This window comes from Lontra canadensis, unplaced genomic scaffold (genome assembly GCF_010015895.1).
Source record: "Lontra canadensis isolate GAN:19392208 unplaced genomic scaffold, GSC_riverotter_1.0 scaffold1, whole genome shotgun sequence".
Classification (NCBI taxonomy): domain Eukaryota; kingdom Metazoa; phylum Chordata; class Mammalia; order Carnivora; family Mustelidae; genus Lontra; species Lontra canadensis.
The window spans coordinates 56,202,757-56,220,141 of NW_022630995.1; the positions used below are offsets into that span (position 1 = coordinate 56,202,757).

Genomic DNA, 17,385 nt, shown 5'->3' on the forward strand with positions numbered 1-17,385 from the left:
CTTCAAGTTACATTGAGAACAATCTCTGAGAACCTCTAAGCACTTCTAAGCACCACAATCCACCTCTAAGCACTCTACTGCTCTCATCCTGGTCAGGCACCGCTGTCTCTCACATGGCTTCTTCTAAGACCCTCCTAATTTCTCTGCTTCCCACCTTGCTCCTCTACAGCTTGTTCTTCGAAGCGAGTGAATTGTTTAAAATTCCAGTGCAATTATGTCCTTCCTGTGCTCAAAATCCAATGACTTCTTTTTTTCAACAGAGTAAAATTCCAAACCCTTTCAGTTGCCTACATGGCTCTCTCTGTATGATCTGCATTTGACTCCTGTGGCCTCAGGGGCTTTGTACTTGCTGTTTCCTCTGCCTAAAACTCTCTTGCCCAAGATAACCGCACAGCTCTTTGTCTCTTTTAATTCCTTCAGGACCTTACAGAGACCCTTCAGAGAAGGCCTCCCAGAAAACTCATAATACAATGATAACCTGCCTCCCTCACCCTCCTGGGACTCCCTAACTACCTTATAATGATTTCTTTTTCCATAATATTTATCACCACTCTACATATTTATTTGTTATTGTCTGTCCATTCCTGTTAGAATATAAGCTGCACGAGGGCGGGGACATTTGTTCATTGTTTATGCCCAGAACCTAAGAGTATGGCACACAGTAGACATTCAATAAATGTGTTTCAAATGAATGACTGAATCACTATTTATTGGAGGTGTCTCCTGTGGCCACCTTCTGGAGCCCCTTTAAATCTTCACTGTCCTCTCCGGGCTGCCAGGAGGATCAAATGGGAGAACACGGGGGAGAACACAGGGGAGAACGGCTGGGGCTGATGAATCATAAGCCCTTCCTAATATCCCAGGATCCGAATCTCAGCTGGATCCTGTCATTTAAGCAGCTCATCTGAGGTGTTCAAGGTTGCCCTGACCCTGATGGGGAATTAGCATATTCAAGGGACACAACGCTTCTGAAAATCTGAGGTATCCCTTCCAGACCTCCTCATAGGCTCCCAGAAATGGCAGAAGGAAGCTGATGACAGCAGCTCAGAAAATAAAAGGACAGAGGAGGTGATCCCGACTGAACAAGGGGCAGAAAACAAGAACAGAACGCCGAAGGACACAAAACTCTCTAGTGAACAACTCTGGTAATTATGAGCTGGAAAAAAACAACTGTGATGTATTTTAGGAAAGAAAGATTCATTCTCAATAAATACACACAAAAAAATTAGATACGAAACAAACAGAAGTAAAAGTGAAAAATGTAACGGAGTTGATTTTTTTTCTCCTCATTCTTTCCTGATCATTACCTTTGAATGAGTTTCTCAGGAAATCAACTGACATCAAAATTTATTTTTCGGGGCGCCTGGGTGGTTCAGTGGGTTGAGCCTCTGCCTTCGGCTCAGGTCATGATCTCAGGGTCCTAGGATCGAGCCCCGCATCGGGTTCTCTGCTCAGCAGGGAGCCTGCTTCCCGAACCCTCTCTCTCTGCCTGCCTTTCTGCCTACTTGTGATCTCTCTCTCTCTGTGTAAAATAAATAAATAAAATATTTAAAAAAAATTATTTTTCATGAGCACGGTTCCTAAGAAAAGATCAATCAATCAATACCGCCTGACTTTAATATGCAGCCTGTCATCACCAAATGCATTGAGCACGTGTTAGTATATTCCTATTGGCATCATCAAAATAAGAGCCATGGTTTACTGCAAACTCACTTCGTGCTATCTCCAGATGGACGATACCCCCAGACCTTACGACTGTTCTGTTCCCATGTGAGGGACAAAAGCTTCCCCTGAGGTTAGCCTCTGGCAAGTTACATGCTTTGTCCAAGGTTATGGTCATTGCATGTCACATTCGGAATGTGACCCCAGGACTTGGTGATTCCACAGTGCTCCCCATGCCACTCTACCCCTCTGTCTCCCTGGTTACTCCTGGTTTTATAAAGCTATCAGGGGCTAGTGTATGCTAGTCCACTCTTCTGGAAATATATACAGCTGAAAACTCCAGGGTATTTTCCCAGTGAGAAAGGGCTTTGGCTCCTTCAGGTCAATGATTTATTTAACTTAGTGCAGAAACCCAAAGACATTTTTCTAGAGAAGTACTGATACCTTCATCCAAACAAATGGACGGTCTCTGAGGGTCATGAGTGGATCAGGGTCATAACCGGAGGACCCTGTAACAAATTCTATAGGATGCAGGGAAAAGAATGAAAATGTATTATATGAGATGCGCTACATCTCACCTTGAGCTGCTTAAAGAATAACATAGTATGAGTGTCCTATTCCAAAACAGTGTGAACATGGGTGTATAGAAATACTGAGACCTTTGTAAAACATTATATGAACCTGGGTTCCCATTCCAGCTCTATTTATCAGCTGGGTGATCTCAAGGCAATGCATTCACATCTCCTAGATACATTTCTTCTCCTATAAACTTGAGAGGCTGATTCTTACCTCCTGATTATTCTAGAAGGACTAGATGATAAGAGTGTGTGGGTAAAATACCTAGCATGGACCAGGATCTTGAGATTGGCAAGTGTTATTATTAAGAAAAGGTGATGTTATAGAGGGAAAGTAGAAGATAGAAGTGGAGATGAAAAAAGAGCTTAGAGGACAGAAAGGGAATCATAAGAAAGAACAGAGGTGGCATTCCTCATTACTATCTTTGGTTCCTACTTTCAACCTCCTGGCTCCAAAACCCAAGGTCCTCACTTTCCCCCCTCAGCTGAGCCCAGGGATGTTTCCCTTCTCATTGGTGCTTCTGAAACACCCCTCACCCCAGCCCCATATGCCCACAGGCATTTCCTCTCTGTGTACTGAGCTTAGTTTGTTCTGTCCTAGTCTGTTAGGGATGTAGTCTGGAAACCTGGCAGGTGCTACACACACCCCTTCTAAATTCATAATCATATTCTACAAGGTAGTCCAGCCACCACTTCCCTTTGTATAAGGTTAGTGACATATAGCTTTATAGAATCATTTAATCAGCTTAACATAACACATATTACCCTGGAAGGGTATGTTTAAATGCCACACTTGAGCTACGCTCTGTGGCCTATGCCCCATGCATTTATGTGATGAACTAAGGGCTCCCAGGCCCTCCCTGGGAGTAGTTCACTGTGCTTCAAGCATGTTCAACTCTTTTATAAATATCTGATGGCGCTTACCCCATCTGTTTATAGGTCTGTCTTCCAAGTAAACTCTGAGCTTCTGACCCGGTCTTTTGCATTTCTATACATTCTGAACTATAGCACTTTGCCTGGTGCATTGTTCATGCTCGGTAAATGTTGTCATGAATGACTCTTTAAGTGCGCTCTAGGAGACAGACATAGAGAGATATTTCATTCTGGAGCTGAATTTGTCTGCAGAAGAGGTTATATGAAAATCCAGTAACAGACATGTCTTTCCCATGAGACTTTATTAGCTTTCCACAGCCCCTCTCTACAAAGAAGGCAAACTGGCAGTATAAATAACAGCTAGCAGATTTCCTTGTGGTTTTTTGGAGTGGTGATCCCCTTCCCTTTGCCTGTAATGGCTCTTTCTCTGCCTAATGACAAGCAGAATGAAGTTTGCAATAATTAGAACTTTGCCCCTTGAATCAATTTGAACTGAAAGACTCAGAAATGCAACAGGCAGCAAATGTTTCCGGGAGACCAGAATGCAACTGGACGGCATGAAAGTCCCAGGACTGAAGCAGAGCGACCATCTGGGAGGAATTCCACCCAGGGGCAGGGATGAGTCAGACTTCCATTTCCTGCAAACCAGACACCAGACAGCCGCTCAAATCAAAGCAGCCCGAGTAATGCTCTATGATTCAATTCCAGAAAGTAAAACGTAAATCACAGTGATGAGAACCCCTACACTTACAATTCATTACATCCGTTCAGGGTGCCGAGGGGAGAGGCTGAACTCCAAGCCCGTCACTGGAGGCGGGACACCATTGCCGCAGCCCTCTCCCGCAAGAAGGGATTACCTTAAGGAACTTTACAAAGCACTTTGCAGATTCCGCTTTCTGGGGTGAAAGGGAAAGTGGAGAGACGAGTCCTACTGTTGAATCTTCTAAAAGAATCCAAAGGGAAAGGCTGGATGTTGGGGCGGACCTGGGGCTGCTCCCTGGGAGGCTGCAGCCATCTGGGAGACAAAACACCCGCTTAGCAACACGTTCCTAAGGGAGGTCACTGGGTGGCTTTTCTTTTTTTTTCTTTTAAAGAGACAGGTTGCTTCCAGTAGTGGAGTATAAACATACTGGGTGAATAGAGGAGCACAGCCGGCAGAAGAAGGACAAAGAAGAGTCAGCCTGGGCAGCTGATAAGAAACTAAGAAAAGCTTTAGAAGCCATGCCCTCCGTCCTGTCATCAGGGTCACAGGGCATTTCTGGTGAAAGAAGGCGATGCTCAGAGTCAGGCGGTTTAGATTCATTCAAGGTCACACAGTCACAGGGCTGTGTGTCTGGCTTATCTGCAGAAAGGTTTTGTAGCAGTGCTGCCGGGCACCAGTGAGTGTGGCACGGGAGTGTTTTCCAGTTACATGTGGAGGCTGAATGTACTGGGTTAATCTTTGCTTATTCTTGGAATCCCACTGAAATTGCTGAAAGAGGATATAAATAGTATGGCTAAAAAAAGCAAAGGTAATGGGAAAAGAGGCAAAGCAGATGGAAGACTAATGGAATGATAGACCAAGGAAACCCACACTCTAAGCTCTCTAATGTGTGTGTGTAAGTGCACCCATGTGTGTATCTGTGTGTGTATGTGTGAGTGTATCTGTGTGTCTTTGTCTGTGTGTCTGTGTATGGTGGGGAGGGGGCAAGGAAGCATAAGAATGTGGCAATGAGCCCATCCATTCTGCAGGATTCCGGAGAGGATTTGGCTCAGTGGTGTGATGGGTGGAATTGGGTCCCTCCAAAAAAAGATACATTGGAGTCCTAACCCCAGGACCTCAGAACGTGACCTTATTTGGAGAGAGGATCTTGACAGAGGCAATTGATTTAAAAGAGGTCAGTAGGGTGGACTGTGATCCAATCTGTGTTCTTATAAAAAGGGAAAATTTGGGGACAGAGACACATGCACATGGGGAAGATGATGTGAAGATCCAGGGAGAACAGCATTTACAAGCCAAGGAAAGCCTGAAGCCATCAGAAGCTGGCAGAGGGGCCTAGAATAGATTCCACCTCACAGCCCTCAGAGGGAACAAATCCTGCCAATACCTGATTTCCTTCTTATATTATATTATATTTTACTGTATTTTTTAACACCTTATTTCTTACCTCTTGTTTCCATGATTGTAAGACAACACATTTCTCACAACGTATATGGTACTTTATTATGACCTCCCCAGGAAATGAATATAGTCAGATAACAAGGCAAGTGGGGGCTGAAAATGCAAGAAGGTGTGAAAGGCTGTATGTATATGGAGGGGCTAGATCCTCAGGACCCTCCCTTACTCCTGGCAGCCTGAGAAATATGTCCATGCTCCCTACTCTCCCTTTTTGTACCACTTCCCCCCAGAGGAGACTGGAGGTTTAGAGGCTACTTCTCTAGGAAAGTTGAGCCAGAGACACTCTGGTCTCAAGTTCCGAGGTACAGCAGAGGGTGGGTGTGCCTCAGGGCAGAAAAATGGGTAGGAAATGGAGAGGTGTGCAGGGCTCTTTCCTTCTCACAGAACTGAAGGAACCAGACATGCACCTTTGCCTCTCCCTGTCCCTCCTTCACCAGCACCAAACTGGAAAACATGGAAAATTGTTTTCTGAAGAAACAGAATGGTCACAAAGAAAAGAATCCAGATGTTGACATTTTTGGGTTTTCCAATGAAAAACTATCATATTGCCCTTACAAAAAAGCATTACAGAGAAAATGAGGGGACCTCAGGTTAAGATATTCCACATTAAAAAAAAAAAAAAAAGATTTATTTATTTATTTTAGGGAGAGAGTGTGTGAGCGAGAGGAGAAGCAGAGGGAGAGGGAGAGGGGAAGCAGACTCCTTGTTGAGCACAGAGCCCCAAGCAGGGCTTGACATGAGGCTCTATCTCACAACCCTGAGATCATGACCTGAGCTGAAAACAAGAGTCAGATGTCCAACCCATTGAGCCACCCAGGTGCTTTAAGAAATTCCACATTTGTAGTTATAGAAAGAGATAACTGAGAAAATAAGAAGGTAGGAGTTATCGAAGAACTAATACAAGAAAAACTCTCAGAGGTAAAAGAATATGTCTTTAGATTAAAATAGAATATTGGGGTACTTGGGTGGCTCAGTTTGTAGAGCATCTGACTCTTGGTCTCAGGTCTTGATTTCAGGGTCATGCATTCAAGCCCTGTGTTGGGCATGGAACCTATTTGAAAGAAACAAAAAATAAAATAAAATAAAAATAAACTATTTGTTAACTAGGGCTCATACAAGGAGACAACACCAAAAGCAGTCTCAGTTTATGCTTTGCTTGTGGTGGGAAAAATATTCTCCAGAGAACTCACAACCATTGGTTTACACTATGCTGGTTTGTCTTATTTATGCTTCTGGTCCTGTTTAGGAATCCCCTAAGTGACAAATTTTAAAGGTGGTCTCAGGCTACTGCGTCCCTGTGGGGGTGTGGGCAAGAGCACATACAAAACTTTCCTGGAGGATTACACCTTCAAGTAGTTAGTTCAGGACAGCCATAGATAAACCTTGCTGAAGATGAGTTCACAATCCAGAATTAGCCAACACAGCAGGAAATAACCAAGAATCCACAATGAGAGGCATAATTAGATATACAAGAACTAATGATAATCAAATAATCAGATGGATAATATTTGAAAACAATGATCATAAAAGAACTTAAAGGAAGGCTTTGAAAATATGAAAGAAGAGTGAGATAAGATCAGATGAGGCAAATTGAGAAAGAATCAGCTAGAGCATTTAGAAGTGATTAACAAAGTCAGATTTTATTTATTTATTTATTCGAGACAGAGAGAGAGAGAGAGAGAGAGAGAGAGCAGGAGGAGGAGCAGAGCGGGAAGGAGGGGAAAGTATCTCAAGCAGGTTCCACATTGAGCATGGAACCCACCTCAGTGCTTGATCTCACAACCCTGAGATCATGACCTGAGCTGAAACCACATCAGATGCTTAACCAACAGAGCCACCCAGGCACCCTAGTCGTGATTTTTTTTTAAAAGGATGAGTCAGACTCCCTGTGACAGAACTGGAAAGAGAAGTCATGATGTAAAAGAGAGATTTAGAAAGTTGAAGTGTGGAGTGAGAGAGGGGGAAAATGAGTGAATGGAGGACACGGAGGAGCTCTGAGGAGGTGAGCCTCAGGAGAAGAGCAGGGAGGGTGGAGGTGAGTGCTGGATCTGAAGTGAGGGGTCTTAGTCAACTTCCTTAACTCTCCCAGGTTTCAGTTTCCTCATCTGTAAAATGAGGTTAATAGTTGCAACTGCTCTAGAGGGTTATTTTGAGAATCATTAAGGTACTATTTGTCAAGTTCTGGTGTACAGTAAATGCTCTAAGTCTTGTTAAATGCAAAAATAGAAATGCAGGTGGTGTTGTCTTAGCTCAGCCTACTTTAACATAATACTGTTAGCTCTATGCTCTAACATCATACTGTAGGCTGGGAAGCCCAAGATCAAGGTGCCAGTGCATCAGTCTCTGGTGAGAGCTCTGTTCCTGGGTTGTAGATGGGCACCTTCTTGGTGTGTCTTCACACAGCTTTTCCTTGGTGTGTTCAGATGGAGACAGCAAACTCTTCCTCTTTTTTTTCTTTTAAAGATTTTATTATTAATTTGAGAGAGAGAGAGCATGAGAGGATAGAGGTCAGCAGGAGAAGCAGACTCCCTGCCGAGCAGGGAGCCCAATGTGGGACTTGATCCTAGGACTCCAGGATCATGACCTGAGCTGAAGGTGGTTGCTTAACCAATTGAGCCACCCAGGCACCCTCTCTTCCTCTTCTTATAAGACCACTGATCCTATTGGGTTAGGACTCCACTCATCTGACCCCATTTAATCTTAATGACCTCTTCAAATCCCGGTCTCCAAAACAAGTTACATTGAGGGTTAGGGCATCTACATGTGAGTTTTGGTGGGGAGGACACAGTTCAGTCTAAAGCAGATATTTATTGTATGAGATCACCTATTTGAAGAGATCAACTGTCAGAAGAGAGAGGATCTATTCACCACCCTTGTGCTAATTAACCTTCTGATAATGACTTTGCTGATATTTTAACATTTAGCTAAATGAAACCAGTTCCTAAGAATTACATATGTCAAAATGTTCTGAAATTATTAAAAAGCATAATTCAAAAACATTTTTTACAAAATTTCTTATGCAAGAAAAATAAATGAATCTAGCAGATTTGTCTTAAATAAAAATGCAAAAATCTCATTCTTTTAGGTTAAGTGTTCCGAGCTGGTTAGAGTTTTTAATCAAGAACAAGTGTTGAATCATATCATAAGCTTTTATTCCTGCATCTTTTGAGATAATCAAATATGATTTTTCTTCTTTCATCTTTTAATGTGGTGAATTACATTAACAGGCTTTTGAATGCCAAACTTTTCTTGCATTTCTGGGATATACTAAACTTGGTCAAGATAATTAAAAATTAATTCTTGAATTTAGTTACCAATATTTGGATTGTTGTTTTGCCCTTGTGTTTGTCAATGAAATTGTGCAATTGTTTTTTCTCTTTTCTTGTATTGTCCTTGTTTTATTTTAGTATAAAGGATATTTGAATCTCAAAAAAAGCAGACTAATCTCTCTGTCCTTCTGTCTTTCTATCCCTCTGCCTTTCTGTGTTTGTCTTTGTATCTGTTTTTCTCTGTCACACACACATACACACACGATCTATTCTGTAAACTTGTTTATAAAACCATTTGGATCTGGACAGTTTTTTATTGTATTAAAATACATATAGCATAAGATTTGTTGCTTTAGTTATTTGCTCAGTTATTCTCGGACATACTTCACATATAAAGTTGCATTAGCTATAGGTGTGCAACATAATGATTTGGTATTTGTATACATTGCAAAGTGATTGCCACAATAAGTCCAATTAACACCCGCCACCTCACATAGTTACATTTTTTTCTTGCAATGAGAACTTTTAAGATCTACTTTCTTAGTAATTTTCAAATGTATTTTAGCCATTTTTAAGTGTATAATTGAGAGGCATTAGTTATATTCACAGCATTGAACAACCGTTACTACTATCTCTTTCCAAAACTTTTTCTCCACCCCAAAATAGAAACTCTGTACCCATTAAACAATAACTCTGTATTTCTCCCTCTGGTAATCTAATCCAGCTCCTGGCAACCTCTAATCTCTACTCTCTGTCTTTATAAATTTGCCTATGCTAGTTATTTCATACAAATGGAATCCCACAACAATTGTCCTTTTGTGTTTGGCTTAAGTCACTTACTATAATGTTTTCAAGGTTTATCCATGTTGTAGCAGGTGTCAGCACATCATTTCTTTTTGAAGCTGAATAATCCATTGTATAGATATATGACATTGAGTTTATGCTTTTATCTGCTGATGGACACTTGGCTTGTTTCTACCATCCATTTAGTATGGATAGTGTTGCAATGAACAGTCATATACAAATGTCTTTCCAAGTTTGTTTTCAATTCATTCGGGTAGACCCTAATGAGTAGAATTGTTGAGTCACATGGTAATTCTTTGTTACCTTTTTAAAGAACTGCCACTGTCTTCCACAGTGGCTGAGCTGTTTTATGGTCTATCAGTCATGTGCAATTTCTGCACATCCTTGCCAACACTTGTTATTTTCCACTTTTTTGATGACAGTCATTCTAGTAGGTATGAAGTGGTATCATACTGTGGTTTTAATTCACATTTCCTTATGAGTAGTGATATTGAGCTCTGTAATTCATTGAGTTGATTGGTTAGTCATATATCCTCTTTGGAGAATAAAGGATTTGTGGACAGTAGGGGTGGTTGTAGCTCAATTTGTGACCCGTGATTCTATTTCTTTGATGCGTATAAACCCATTCAGGTTTTAAATTTCTTCTCCTTTCAGTTTTAGTATTGTACATTTTTAGGGGATTGTTCTTTTCTTTGTTTTTAAATTAATCAGCATGAGGATTTTCAAAAATATTCTTTATTATTTTTAAGCTCCACCATATAGAGTAGTATATATAACTATATATAGTATATATAATGACATAAAAGATGTAGTTACATCTTTTTTTTATAACTTTAAGTAGTAAAATCCCATGCTCTATGTTGGTTTTGCCTTTGTGGTTGTTTTAAAACAAAACCTCCAAGTTTTTTGATGTTTCTCTCATTGAGAATTGGAGTTTATTTTCCTTCCCTTTGTATCTGAGTAGACTTATAACCTCATTGACAATTAGATATTGTGCAAATGATGCTGTCTTGCTGGTTGATATCTGGGGCTGAGTCACAAAAGATGCTGCGGTTTCTATGTTGTTTGCTAGAACTTTAATGCTCAGAGTCTTGAGTTGCTGTATAAGTGTGACTACTGTGAAGCCAGCACACCATGAGGGAGCCAGGCAACATGGAAAGGCGAGGTGCACACACTCTGTTTGGCAGTTCTGGTCATCGAGTCATCCTGACCAAGGCCCAGACATGTTTATTAGAAGCCTTTGGATGTTTCCAGCTCCTGGATGTTGAGTCACCTCTAGGGGGAGTTCGACTTTTCTCAACTGAGGCATCAGATATTGTGGAGTAGAGACTAGTGAATAAGGTGTGCTGTTCAAATTGCTGACTTTCAGAATCTTATGTGCATAATAAAATGATCTTTTTAAGTTGCTGCATTTTGGGGTCATTTGTTACACAGCAATAGTAACTCAGCAGTCAGATCTTTAGATGGGTGAAGAAATGAATGAATGAACAAATGAAATATTGTCATTATTTATTTACTTTTTTACATAGGACCCTGAAGGATATAAGTTTTACCTGTATACCTAAGAAAAATAGGTAAATATATTCAATGCCTTAAAGGATATGCCACTAAAGTATGGTGCATTGGAATCCTCTTTGGGAGATTAGAACATTAGAATAAACATGAAAAAATCATAGAACTGAGATGAAACTATCATGCTATGTTCTTTTTGGAAGAAAGCTGCCATGGCCCATTATTTAGGTCAGTAAATAGTTAAAATATGGTTTTCACACCCGAATGGGTGAAACACAAGTTCAGTTTTAGACAAATGTGTCATTCACACTCAGTTCTTGGAATTTTATAATATTTTTGATTGTAGCTGATACTTTCTCCATGAAAGAAAAATATGTCACAAGGGAAAACACATCACTAAAATGAAGCTCAGCCTGGAAGGTAAAGAATCACCTCTGAATCATAAATGATATAAAACCATGCTCTTCAACATTTGATCCATATTTTCCAATTGACTGAATTATATACATCTCCCCTGAAATACAACTTGAACTCCAGCAAATTTGAACCTCTTGTTTCTACAGTTAGTGGAGAGAAACACTTATTGATTCAGATATATTGGTTTGTAGTCTATTTTTATTTTATAGATATTAAAGCATTTAATTTTCTTCCTCCAAGGCTATGATTTTCAAGTTGTTTTGAATTGCAGTGACTTTCTCCTCATTTCTTCTTTTCAAAATATTCTCCCTTCCTAAGAGAGTTGTCTGAGCTATTGAGAATAAAATGCTATAAGATTCATTTTATTTAGAGTTTCATGTCATAACTTGAAATAATTGGATACGCTCTTACATATCAGAGAAAACCGCTGCTTTTAATATGAATTGTGAATTCTTCTATTTTTTTCTTGTCAAAAAGGTTATTTCCGCCCAATATTCTCTCTCTCTCCAGCTACTTTCCTTAAAAGTGTCTCACTGCTATGACCTGCTTCACCAGCTTAGGATATAAATATCATCACAATGCTTCCGTTTTCTAATTAGTTGCTCAAAAACGTTCTTGCCTTTATCAGCGGGACATGCAGTGTGTCCCCCTTGAAGTCTCAATTTCACTTAGAATTGTTCATAAATCTTGAAGGGCTTACTCCATTCAAGAGGCAGTCCTGCATCCAAATGCCAGTGGAGGGAGAACAGAGGAGGCTGGTTCATTACTGCACTAAATGACCCCAAGAAGGCAAAAATGTTCTGCCTTCTTGGGGTCATTTAGTGCAGTAATGAACCAGCCTCCTCTGTTCTCCCTTCAATCAGTGGCAACTAGTGTGTAGAGGCCAGGGATGCCACTAAACATTCTTTCAACATACAGGATGGCCCTCCACCCCTCACCATGTCAGTAGCACCCAGACTGAGAAATCCTGGTTTCTCCAGTATGGTTTATAGCAATGCAATCTGCTACTGTTCCTTGCATCTGGAGAGGTTTAAGACCTCACTCACAAGCTATGACTAGGCCAGCAACTACACTCCTTCCCCACTCCCCCCAGTCACCTGAGTTTTTATATGAAATTTGGTCTCCAGTCCACAGTCCCCACACCCCTTTTCCTCATGTTGATTTGCCCTCCAGGGCTTCAAGTATCTCTTCGGACTGTCAACACAATTAGGACCATCCAAGTTCACCAGAGAGGTCTTAGTATTGTTGCAATTCAGCAGGAAAGAATCCAGCATCTATATTCTTTTTGTCTCTGGGAGGTTCCTTAGCCACTTTGCAAATTTGTTCAGTGTTGTCAAGGACGCAAGGGGCATTTAGAAAGGACATCAACCATCATGTCATAGGAAATCCTGTTGTATCCCCATTTCCTAAGGCGATAAGTGTCCTTTGTCTTACATTTGTATAATCAAGAATCATTGCTCAGATGACCCTTCATCAAAACAAGATCTTATCCAAGGAGACCTTCTGGGCTCAATGGACAAGAGAAGTTGCTGACAATATCTTCAATTAAAAATATGCTCTACTTCATTGGGCACTGATCCATCTATTTTTCTCATGTTCTGTGATGCCATAAATTGTAATGTATTTCCTTCAAATGCACAGAAAGCTAATTATGCTTGGGAAACATAGACTGTTTGCTAGGCTCAATTTAAGAATAACCTTTTTACTGACTCCAGGTCAAGAATTTTTTTTTTTTTTTCTGTCTGCAGCCATAGCTGCCTGTACAGACACCTGTGCTTTGTCCCTTGATGCAGAATTCTTGAGGACCTGGTAGGGGGAGGATTTGGGTTCTTATATTGGTACAGATGATACATTGATATAACGAGTACCCAGGAACATCTATACTCACTTCCTCATTTCTGTCAAATTGGAAAGCTATGTTTCTAACATTCTCAAATGGACCAGGGTATAAATAGAATTTTCTTGGACTTGTCTCTGATTTCAATCACTATTGATGCTTTGAGAAATTCATGGCAGATTCCAAATAACTGTCTAGCAAAAGATTTCTGGAGTAAGAGCCATCTGTAAATTGGTAGCTGCCTGTGTTCTCACTATTTAAGAGATGGAATTTGGATCGTAGGGCAAAGGAACGCTTGCCACTAAGCCCCATTCTGCTCTCTTGGGCTTGGACTCTGAGGCATTTTGATGTACTTGAGGAATTTCCCAGGGCAGTAGGGACAGATGGACACTGCCCTATGATGTCTAACAGAGCAGGACAGGGAAGCAATCCAACAGGAGCCTGGCCAACCTCATGAGGGTGGCCTGTGAGCCCCAATTGCTGTCATATTTGATTACAAGCCTTTAGTTACTCTGTTCTAATTCCCCTGTCTTGTGGGGGAGATTTAAAAAATCTCTTACTTGTTCCAACATAGTCTTGTAGTGCTGTGGGGAATTATGGAAAGGTTTTATATCCGTGCTTGGGACAGAGGGGTAGTGAGAGGAAGAAGAATTTTAGGAGCCAGAATGTTGGTATCAGGAGAGATTGCTAAAATCCTCAAAAGGTAAGTAAATTTCAGCACAATAATTGGGAGAGGGAGACGCCTTCTTCATCTTTTGTCGATCTCTAATTCCTCTTCTATAACATGAGGTGGGCAGAGAAAGATGATTTTCAAAGTCCCCTCCACGCTCACACCTGGGTTTGTAAAATCTTAGAACATTTGTTCTTGAGCAGAGTAGTTATCATTGTTGGCCACTAGAGGTCAGTACCTTAAAAAGCAAACTGGCCACATTCCCTTCTGCCGGCAAAGTAAACCTTGAAGCAGAAGCAATATTATTATTTTCTTACTTTGTTTTGGGAAGGAAGAAATATTCCCAAAGAAACAGTTTTCCTTTTGACATATCGACCCTCGGTCTTGAGATCCTTAAACTCCTTTTGCTAAATTCTCACTGCAGCTTTTTCTAGCAATCTCAGTGTGAGAGATGGGATGAACAGAAGATACAGCACTGGTTATTGAAGCATTTGTGGTTTCTGCACAAACCTAAATGCATTGATATCTGTGTGATAGGATGAAAGAGTAATTGAAAATGATTCTTCTGTAGAGCAGGCTCCTCAGCTTGTCCAGTGTCCAAAGGGAAATAGGTTTTCAGATCAGCTCTTCTCTTAGATGTAGGATGGGAAGGCATCATTGTTTTCCTCTCCTTGAGTTTCTGGAACCCTGAGAAATAAGAACTTCTATTCACCTATTCGCTTGAAATTGCCAATGACTTATCTGTATCTTTCAATGGCTCCTTCCCATGGAGGGAGGGAGGAGAGGTAGTTTCTGTGGCGAGAGATGGCAAGAGTCTAGAATCCACTGGCCTTTGCATCACTCTTGGGAGTAGGCTGTGTGCAAATGGCCACTTGCAGGTGTGACCCTTGTGGGGATTTATGAACTTGAAGGTGAGGTGAGGAGACCTTGGTCCTTGCTGAGGCTGAAAGGGAAAGTTTCTCAGCAGCCGGACAAATAGTCCCCAACGTCTAGACCCAGAGACAACCATTGGGAAATTTGTTTCATCCTCATACCCAAATTGTATTCTATGATTTCTATCAGTAGGAAAACCAATATTTTGGTTCATTTGCATCTTCTGAGAGTATCTGTCAGTTGGTTCAGCACTGTCACAGAGGAGTGAGATTGAGCAGAAGCTCAAGTCCTATCAGTGTCCTCACAACATATACTAATGTTGTCTTGTTCGTGACATGGCCGTTGTGGGATTTAAGGAAGAATAGGGCTCAGGGTTGTCCTTGAGGACATAGGACTGGGGAAAGAAGACAAATATAGCCCTCTTCCATTCATCATCACTTTATACATCTGAAAACAAACTGGCATGAGTATAAGAACAAATAATAGAAGTCATTAAAGTTCAACTGAGGAGCAGGTAGGAGAAAGATGATTCTATTTATGTGCCAGGCACTGTTTCCCTGTCCTTGATTGGCATTTATCTGCACTTTGAGAGTTGACAAAGTGCTATAGCATGGGATGTCAGTACCTCTCCCATATTCCTCTCATATTTTCCCCATATTCCTTGGGTCTTAACCAATTCAGGGTGTTCTTGTGGATTTCCGAGTGTCTTACCTGCATCTCTGTGCCTGAGGCCCTTTTCCAGAACCTTGGAAAGCCACTCTTCCGGAACACCAGTGCATGCCCAAAGTGCTGGGGAGTAGCCCTCAACCAACAGCTCTTGGGAGTTGATCTTTAAATGCTTCAGCTTCCTCCCTTTGGGAGTGAGCTCATTTTGGGATGTGTGTTTCATCCCATTTCCCCTAGCTTCCCTTGGGAACAAGTCTCAGGCAGCTACTGTAGCAGTTTCTTAGTAATACACACATTACTGTTCCCTGCTTCCTCATCTCCCTTCTGGTGTTTCCTGCACCTCTCAAATGAGCTACTTACATTCAGATTTTTGCCTCAGGTTCTGTTTTTGGGGGAAACCAGACAAAACAGTCACTTTTCACATACATGATCATATTTGGTCCTTGAAAATACCCTGTGAAGTTATGGACTAGACATCATGATAGCCAACACACCCTTTTGAAGAGAAAACAACAACCCGCCAACCCCCCAACACCCCCTGCTGATGAGCTTCGCCCGGGCAACCACATTTTATGCCAGGTATTTACAATTCTAGCTGACAGAACCAATGGATCCTAACTGAACTAACAGCCAGTACCTAGACTGGCCATTTGGCCAACAGGGACCAGCTAATACTTGAGACCCTCAATCTGGGGCAAACAGGAGAGAATCAGGCAGATTGAACTATTGGAGACGAAACAAAAAAGAAGTCATGAACTAGGATGGTACTACGAGAGGCTAGGAGAGGTTGGGATTGTGAGAAAGCAGCATTCATGAGGTAGAGAATATATATATATATATACATACACACATACACATATATACGTAAACGTATATATATGAAGCCAGTGAATCATATGAGAAGCCCATGGTGCAGAAATAAGTGAAAAGATGAAGAGAAACGGAGTCAAAGTCATTGCTGAAGGTGGGAGTCAGGACCTGCCATGTTCCTCCACTGAGGTTCTTAAGAACAGTTGGAGCCATCCAGCTCCCATATGGTCCGATCAAAGTAGGACTCCTGTGTCTTTTACTCCTGCTCTGAATTTGAAAAAGCTCTACTTCAAAAAAGGTAGTTGCTGTGTTTTCCGTTTAATCAAGGGTGTGAAACTTGGCATGATCTTGCTTTTCAGAGTTGAGTTGGAATTCCAAAGAATTCCACACTTCTATTATAGCCAGAAAGGAAACCCAAGGCTCATTTATTTAATTTTAGGAAGACAAGAAGTTTCATCTTAAGTGTAGATTCTTGTCAGTGCATGATAAATGACGGAGATTTGGTTGAACAAGGTTCTGAGGCTGTCTATGGGCACAGTGGGACGGAATGTAGTGATCAATTAACAATGTGTGCCATGGGCTCAGAGAAAGAAAGGCAGCCTCGTATTTTCTACCAGGGATCTAATGTGGAAATAGACTTACTGGATCTAAATGACTTGTTAAAAGAGTTACACAAGGCTCGTTACTATAATTGCTGGGACTAGATCTTATATCTTCTGACTTTCCACCTAACTTTTCTTACGTCTTTCTGATTCAGTTAAATTTAGTTCTTTGAAGCTCTTTTGGGAAACTAAGAATTCCTTCTCATAAGAAAAGCTGCCTCTTATTATATGAAAAACTATATGCATAGCCTTTCTGAAGGTCACTTGGGTTCACATTATGTCTTTGCAGATGAATTCTGGAGGAGTCAAGTTGCCAGATTCAGCAAATAAAAATACAAGGCTCTCAGTGAAAGGGACTTGGGACATCTTTACACTCAGTAATGATTTGTTGTGCTACCTGAAATTCAAATTTGATTGGACATCCTGAATTTAATCAGAATTTTAGGCCTAAGAGAAGTCAAGTGCGTAAGACTATGTATGTGTGTGCATGTGTCTTGGTATACTGATGAATATATGTTCTGGAGCCTGACAATCTCACCTACCAACTATATAATTATTTTTTCCAATAGTCTGACCCACTGGACAGGTTCAGGCAGCTGCACTTTAATTTCAGTTGTGAATATAGTCAGACCTGGGTGTTTTCAGTAGAAGATCCTT

At 41.1% G+C, this 17,385-nt stretch overlaps 1 protein-coding gene across 4 annotated transcripts in view; it reads right to left on the bottom strand.

The window, feature by feature from the left end:
* Positions 1-4,221, bottom strand: part of CC2D2A (coiled-coil and C2 domain containing 2A) — a 135,657-nt gene extending 131,436 nt beyond the window's left edge. For 3 of the 4 annotated variants that reach the window (XM_032854736.1, XM_032854718.1, XM_032854749.1), the window contains exon 1: positions 3,968-4,221. The gene's annotated coding sequence lies outside the window, so the exon portion shown is untranslated. Of the gene's footprint in view, positions 1-63; positions 128-3,967 lie in introns of those variants that run through there. The other variant, XM_032854725.1, reaches the window with a different exon arrangement.
* Between the last annotated feature and the right edge of the window lie 13,164 nt (positions 4,222-17,385).